At 43.4% G+C, this 8,375-nt stretch overlaps 1 long non-coding RNA gene across 1 annotated transcript; it reads right to left on the bottom strand.

Annotated features, from left to right (window-relative positions):
* Window positions 1–3,027: 3,027 nt before the first annotated feature.
* LOC106724490 lies at window positions 3,028–7,477 on the bottom strand. The gene is made up of 3 exons (XR_001360302.1): window positions 7,227–7,477; window positions 3,423–3,576; window positions 3,028–3,316 (listed from the first exon to the last, which is right to left on the bottom strand). It is a non-coding gene; the product is annotated as an uncharacterized LOC106724490 (long non-coding RNA).
* Window positions 7,478–8,375: the final 898 nt, after the last annotated feature.

Here is an 8,375-nt window from a genome sequence, read left to right as displayed (position 1 = left end):
GCCTCTGAAGGAGGTTAGGGTGGCACACAAGTTAGTGGGGCTGGGTCTCAGAATCACCAGGGTGGGGTTAAAGCAGTGTTATCGAGGTTAATGGAGAGTCAGATATAGCACTGGCCTGCTCCTGCAGGCTGGGTTGGGGGGAGGGCTCAACAAAGCAACAATGGTACCCTGCTGCTCTTTAATCCAGAGAGAGCTGCCCCTTCAGCCCTTGCCCTGAAGCCAGACAATTCAGTTCCTCCCATATGTCCCTGGCACTTTTTGAGCTGCTGTCCCTTCTCTAGGGTGAGTGTTTGTGAGGAAGTGAATCTGTGCTCAGGCCCTTTAAGAGAATGCCTACAGCAGCCCTCCATCTCACCCACACTGAGTCTCTGCTGATTTTCACAGCTAGCTGTCTGGGAACTCCTCTTTCTGGCATTGATGCTCTGGGCCGGGGAGCCCAGTGTGGGACTGGGAACCCTTATGCCTCCCTCAACAGGACCTCTGCAGCTGATATAACCCTCCCAATTCTTAACTGCCCCATCATGGATGGGAGACAGCCCATTTTGCATCTCTGCCCTCCGACCAGTCTTGATGTGCCTTCTTTTTTGTCACCTTAGTTATAGGAGTTCAGTCTTCAGGTGGTTCTCAAGAGTGGTTGTTCTACAATTTAGTTGTGATTTTGATGTGGTTATGGAAAAAGGTGAACATGGTATTTACCTACTCACGACTCCACCATATATTTTTATTTTGCTTTAAACAATTTACTATCACATAGTGATTTTTAAAGTAGAGAAAAACAATATTTTATGCTATTCATATATTTTCCATTTCCAGTGTTCTTTATTACTTTGTATAGATTTGAATTCCCTTTAGATATATTTTTTCTTATGCTTGAAGAACTTTCTTTAATATTCTTGTTAAATTATGCTAGCAATAAATATTTTCAGCTTTTGTTTGTCTCAATGTCTTTATTTGGCTTTTAGTTTTGAAAGATATATTCACTGCCTTGGAAGTTTAAGTCGACATGTTTTTTGTCATTCAATACTTCAAAAGGTGTTATTGTCTTGTGACTTGCATTGTTCTTGATGAGATGTCTTCTCTCATTCTTAATTTAGATCTTCTCTCTTAATATGCTTTTTTTCTCATATGGCTTTTAACTTTTGTCTTTGTCACTGGTTTTCAGGAGTTTGATTATGATTTGTGTATACTGGTATATGGTGTGTGTGCCTGATATGTGTGTGTGTGTGTGTGTGTGTGTGTGTGTGTGTGTATTTTCATGTTCTCTCTGCTTGGGACTCATTGAGCCTCTTGTATCACTGCATTTATAGCTTTCATAAAAATTGGGAAAAGTTTGGTCATTATTTCTTCAAAATCTTTTTCTGTCCACTTTTCTTATTTTCTAAGACTTTATTTACATGTATGTTAAGCCAACTGATATCATCCCATAACCAATTGATGCTCTCTTAATATTCTCTGTTCTTCTTTGTTTGTTTCATTTTAGATAGTTTCTACTGCTTTGTCTTTAAGTTCATTAATCTTTTACTATAAATCACCTGATCTACTGTTAGGAGCACAAAGGGTATTTTTCATTTCAGATATTGTATTTTTCATCTCTATAAGTTAAATTTGTGTGTTTTACAATTCTTTTAGTTCTTTTTCCATTATGTTCATGGTTTTCTCTACCTTTTGAAAGTTATGGCCTGTATTTATGATAGTAGTTTTAATGTTTTATCTACTAACTCTATAACTGTGTCTCTGTTGGTCTGTTTCTATTGATTGACTTTTCTATTGATTCAATCCTATATTTCTACATTTCTGTATGATTTTTTATTGGATCCCAGGAATTTACGTTGTTATAAATGGAGTAGTAGAGTTTGTTGCATCTTTTCAAATAGGTTTGCCTTTCTTCTAGATGCAGTTAAATTTCTTGGAATCAGTTTAATTTTTTTTGAAACTTGTGTTTGAATTTTGTCAGACAGATTTATTCTGGAGCTTATTTAGTCTCCTTACTGAGACCACACCCTACTGAGGGGTCTAACTGCTTTTTCTGTAAGGAGGTCACTCTTTCTTGCTCGTGGAGCACAAGCCACTCCTGGTCCCGTGTCAGTTCTGAGGATTGCTTATGCACTCCCTGATGATGGTTCTTTCCCCAGCTTGTTTGTTTCTTCACATCCTTGTGCAGCCTTGTACTCGAGTGAGGGTTTAAGGGGCCCCTCTGCAGATCTTCAGAGCTTTCTTATTCTGTGCATCTCCACTCTGTCTCACAAATTCTACTTGCCTTGTCCTCTGTCTCCATAACCCAATAAGTCCAAAGGTTCTGTTGGGTTCCCCTTCCTTGTACTGAAGCCTAGAAACTCTCTAGACCTGGGCACTTGCTAAGCTCACTTTATGTTATTCCCCCTTTCATATGTCGAATTCTTAACCTCCAGTACCTCAGAATGCAACTGTATTTGGTATAGGGCTTTTAAAGAGGTTATTAAGGTTGAATGAGGTAACTAAGGTGGGCCCTAATCTATATGACTGGTGTCCTTATAAGAAGAAGAGCTTAGATGCAGACACACAAAGGGAAGCCACGTGAAGGCACTGAGAGAGGATAACCATCTGCAAGCCAAGAGGAGAGGCCTCAGAAGAAACTAACCTTCCAACTTCTTGATCTCAGGCTTTTAGATTCCAGAACTATGAGAAAATAAATCAGTTGCTTAAGCCACCCAGTCTATGGTACTTTGTTATGATAATCCTAGCAAAGTAATACACCTCATTTGGTTCCCTTTTCTCAGGAATCACTGTTCTATGATATCTGTGTTCTAATGTGTTCTAATTTGTCTGGTTTTCTAGTTATGTCGGTGGAAGGGTAGATCCAATCCCTGTTTTATCATTATGTCCAGAAGCAGAAGTCAGTCACTCAGGAATATCTGCTTAAGTTCTAGCTGTGACCCAAGAAGAGGTGACTATTCACAGAAGCTCAGATTAGAGGGAAGTCTAGTGGCTATCGTGGAAATGTGGATGGAAGAGGAAAAGGGCTGGACCACTGTAGGAGGATACTCAGAGTTCAAGGGGCTTAAATACATAAAAGTTTATTATCTCTCCTGTAATAAAGGTAGGCATCCATGGCAGCTAGACGGGGCCAGAGCTCCCTCCTTCCCACTTTTCTGCTAGCTGTACGGTTTTCTTCTGTGCTTGAAGCCAGAGGTGGCTTCCTACACACCCATGCTCCAGCTTGCAGAAATGGAGGAAGTGCATGTTTTCCACCTAGTTTCCCTCATGGCCAGGCTGGCTGCAGGGCATCTTGGAAATGCATTTAGCGGAGCCATCACGTATTTAGATAATATTTCTGTTTCTGTGGAAGAAGGGGAGAATGGTAACAGTCCATGCCACACAGACAACACTTTTCTGCCTGGTAAGAGAGAAGACACTTTTTCGATGGGCTGCAGGAGTGAACTTACATCCACAAAGCCCTGCTCGCCAGGTACTATCCACAGTACCTGAGATTTCCAGGAGGTGGCAGAGAGTTGTTTTGGGATGGTGCATCCCAACTTGTCTTATGGCTGAGGAACAGCTGTACAGAGAAATCCCTCGATGATGGTCTCATGCCTGATTCTGAGTAAGAGGAGAGAGGAATGAGTAAACCTAAAAGATTTAGCCCAAAATTAAATTCTGAGATATTATGGACACGTGATCTATGCTGAATATAAAATGCAGGCATTGAGTGTGATAGATGAACTATTGAACTTAGCTTTGTAATATCATTTCTGGATCATATTTTTCAGGCTAAACATCCTTACAATATCCTCCAGGAGTGTTGTTATAACCTCACACCACAACATTGCTGAGAGTTTATCATTTGTTACAAAATTGTCAGATGACAGAAGTGTTCTGGTTGCCCAGGAGACATGAACAGAGCCAGGTGCATATGGACTGCCTCTTCTATCCAGGGATTTGGAACTGTCCTACATGCCTGCTGGTGGTCTTAATCCAGCATCCAGAAGGGTTCAGGAATATGGAGAAGGGCTGTGTGTAAATTAAATAAGAGCACAGAGACAAAACATAATTTTGGAAGGCATTATGGGGAGTCAGAGAAGACTTAGCTAAAGGAACTAAGTTCTCATTGTCTCAGGACTCCTAGCTCTTTATTAACACACTTTGTCCTAAAGCAAGGTAGATATACATATCAAAGGGTAGGGCTACTATACAGAATCCATTGTCAGATTGGGGAAAAACTGCCTACGGCTGTTCAGGTGTTTGGCCAGTAGGAGGCAATAACATGTAGATTGAAATGCCCTCAGCTGTCTGGCAGCAAGCAATCATTTTATGCATCCTTTTCAGGTTTGGGGAAATGCCCTCAGCCATTTCCAGATGATTTAGCCCTGCTGACATGCTGGAACTGGCTTCCGGCACATGCCTTCCTCACAGGTTACAGAGGATGCCCATATGAGTGGGTTTCTGGGCCCTCACCCCTGTTTAAAGAAGTCTTCTTTCATCTGATTTATATGTTAGGCTTCCAGCTAAGATTTCATTGGGACAAAAGGTCCTAGGGTTTTGAAAATATAAAGTATAAAGCACCTCTTTTACAATTTGCTTGGTTGATGAAACTTGAGTGTTTGTATGAAAAGATCATTTCAAAGCCCATAAGATAACCTGAAAGGACACCCATCTCCTTTGCACACTCTGTCTCTTCAGCCTGGGGTCCCTCCCGATGGTCTGAAGCAGTCCCAGCTGCTGAGCCCCGAGGACACAGCTGTGGCACCAGTAACCCTTCTGCAGGCTACACAGCTGCATGTTCTTTGGTGGTTCTCACCCCTCCACCATGCCAGCCTCCTTAGTGGGCTTCCCATGGGCAGGTGGCCAGCATAAAGTGCAGTGGGACCCTCTACCTATACCACATAGGCAGTTTTGCTTTTGCTGATGCCATGTCATCATTTTGGAGCAACCCCAGTCACTCTGCAAATCATCTTTGGTTAAGTGCAATAAACTGCTGATTTCTATCTATAAAGTTTTATAATTCTTTAGTTGGTGCATTAATCTCTTCCCTTGAGGTATTATGCCATCTGTTTTATCTACCTGTCCTACTAAACTTTAGGTAATTGATAGATATGATATTTATGCCACGATGGCTTCTTCTAAATTATAGGCGAGGTCCTGTGGTATGCCACCATAAACCAAAGACGTCAGGTTGACAGTGATTTGACTTGGCCCCATAGACGATTCTGAAGCCTTTGGTTAAAATCTAGGCCCCTCAATGAAATAATTGAAAAAAAGTATAAATCAATCACGAACAGTTGAAAAGTCATTTCCAGACTGATTTACATTTATTAGGGCCATGATGCATATTTAAGAGGCACATTAAAAGGCTGGGTTCAGGTCACGTATTGGGTTTGCCATGATTTTAACAACTCAGTGTTGCAGGGTCTGCCCTCCTCCTTCCCCTCTAAGTGCTCAGCACCACACTGGCTAGAAGAGAGAAGCAGCCAGGACTGAGCCTTGTTGTGCCTGCATCTCTGCTCTTTGAAAGGGCTGATGAAAGGAGTTTTTAGGGGTAAAATAGGCAGGTTTAGAGAGTTTTAGGAATTAGGGGGCCCATGGGGCAAAACCCAGGGCTGCGAAGCTGGGAGCTGCCAGAAGAGATACATTCACAGAATTAAGGGGTCTTGGAGCTGCCAAAGGGTATACATTTACAGAATAAAGGGAGAGGAAGCCACACATTCACAGAATAAAGAGGAAGGCCACAAGGAGTAGAAAAAACAGAAGGAGAAAAAGAAGGGAACCCCACGTGAGGTTTGAGTTCTAAAGCTGCTATAGTGACCAATCAGAGGGGATATTCGAACACAAAGAACTGCTGCCTTTATAAACCTAAGAAAGAGGGACTTGGTGGGTCTCTCTCTCCCTACCCACGTGGGAGTGTGTGCTTGTTTCCCAATAAATTTCCACCTTTTCCTATACCACCTTTTATCTGTGGCTTCCTTCTTTGAATCCACCTGGACAGGAACCCGGGAAATCACCTTTGCATCCTGCCCAAAGGAAAAACCATGCATTCCAGTTTAATTTTCGCATTTCAGTGACATTAGAGGTGAAGCCCGGCTGCAGAGTGGGAGATTTGCACATCAGAAGACATGTGTGAGGATCAAAGCTTTCAATAGAGAGAGAGACAGAGACAGAGAGAGACAGGGAGAGAGAGAGACAGAGAGAGATAGGGAGAGACTAATAGCACTGATATCCAAGGAACAAGCTCTGAGTCCAAAGATACAGGTAGTTCTGCCAAACTCACAGAGATCCCGGGTTGAAGAGTGGCTCTGTTCCCTGCTCTCTGCCTCTGTCCACACACTCCCTGGCTGGTTAGGAAGAGTCAGGCAAGCGTGGGTGTTGCACTGGGAGGAGTTGTGGGAAGGATGTGGAGGTGCTGGTCTTGCAGGCCCAGAATTCCTTTCCCTTCTTCCAGAGTCTTTTCTGAGAAGCCATTTCTGACCACCGCTGTCTCGAGGGTTCAACCCTCTTTTCCCCTTCTTGCTTTTAGCGGACAGCTGGAGGCTATTCCACAAACAAGAATCAGGCCCTGACCTGGCCCAGCCCCTCCTTGTACTGTGAGGGCTTGAGGCCTTTCTAAAGGAATCAATTGGAAAGTAAACTTGCTAAGAGGACAGCCTGTCAGCCAAGTCTGGTTTGTTGTTTTTTTTTTTTTTCAAAAATCTTTTAGTTTGAGATAATTTTAGACTTAATAAAGAAGTTGCAAAATAATACAGGGTTTGCTATACCTTTCACCCAGCTGCCCTTAATGTTGATATCTCACACAGCATGAGTACGATGGTCTCAATCAGAAAACTAACATTGATATGATCCTAATCAGCCTTGTGTTAATTTTGCCCTTTGTCCACAGGGAGTAGAAAAATGTTAGAAAACAAACATCCACTTTCCTGCCCAGGACCCCACCTTGTATCTGTTGTGCCTCTTCATTTCCTCCAATCTGTGACGTCTGCTCAGCCTTTCTCTGCTGCTTAGGACCTGTCAGAACATGTCTTGAACACAGTGTGTCTGCCTCTTCATCTTACCAAATTCTTTCCCCATGGTGGGGAGTGTCCCAATTATGCCCCAATTAATTAATTATCTGTCTAGACTTAGTGGGACAAACGCAGGTGACCAGAAGTCAGCAATAACGGCCTATCCCCTGATACTTCAATGTCTAGACAGCTGAGCCGAACCGGAACACATAAACACACAAGACAGAATTAGTATGCAATCACACGAGGTTTATTTACCTATTCCTAGTGGGTCCTAGGCTCCAGCAAAGGCCACCCGGTGATGCACACCGAAAGACGGACTATGAAGACGGAGACAGACAGGAGGCCGCAGTTGGTTCAGGCTCACACACCAGGGCAGTCAATCAGGGGCTCGTCTCACGGAGTGACGTGGAGTCCTCCTCTCATCAGGCAGGAGACGTCCACTGAAGAAAATCTGTTGCTTATATAGCCAGTGGTAAACAACTTGTGTCTTATCAGTGTGGGCCAGATGGTGTGCCTGTGCTAGGAGCAAGGTGTTTACGCTTTAAGGGCTTAGGGCATTCACATTAAGATAGTGGGGCATTCACCACATTTTGGAAGTTACAGAGTATTGGGGTCTTCACACAGCAAACATTTCGCACATTAATCATTTCACACAATAATTATTTCCACACATTAGAGGGGTTTCCTTATGACCATAACATTATTATAACAGGGAGGAAGGAAGGAAACACCATCCTGGCCCAACAGACCACATTCTGTGTAGTGGCAGCCTTCCATGCACTTGGCTGGTTTGCCATAGAAGTAGACATCTGGGGTCCCACACCCTCATGCCCTCTTTGTCCTTTTATCTCCAAGACCAGCACAGTGCCTACCGGTCAATCCATAAATGCTGGCTGAGCGGGCTCAGCACTTAAGTGAACCTAGAATGTGTGAGCTTGTATGAGGTATTGCATGTGTATGTATGTAAACATTTGTAGGAGTGTGTATGAATATGTGTGGGGTGGGTGGGTCCTCTGTGTATAGCTGTTATGAAAATCTGTTATTTCTTTAAACCAAATTAAGACATTTAACTTTTCAACTGAAATTTGTTGAGTGTCAATTTGGTGGCAAGCACTGTACTGATTTGAAACTAAGGGAAGTGTGGAGAAGTAGCTCATGAACACTGATGTCTAACCCTGCCCTGGGTCAGTGCAGTGGGAAGCCAACACTGCTGCCTGAAGCAGACACCAGGCTCTGTGAGCATGGAAGCCAGCAGGGAGGGCTTTAGAAGTGACATTTTAGTTGAGACCGGGGGGTTGAATGGGAGTTCACCAGGAGTGACAGGCACCTAGGTGTGGGTCCCCAGCAAAGGTGAGAGAAAGGGTGCATTTGGAGAGGAATCACCCCTATGTCAGGCTCTATGCC

This window comes from Myotis brandtii, unplaced genomic scaffold (assembly GCF_000412655.1).
Source record: "Myotis brandtii unplaced genomic scaffold, ASM41265v1 scaffold842, whole genome shotgun sequence".
Classification (NCBI taxonomy): Eukaryota; Metazoa; Chordata; class Mammalia; order Chiroptera; family Vespertilionidae; genus Myotis; species Myotis brandtii.
This window is presented reverse-complemented; position numbering and strand designations above follow the sequence as displayed.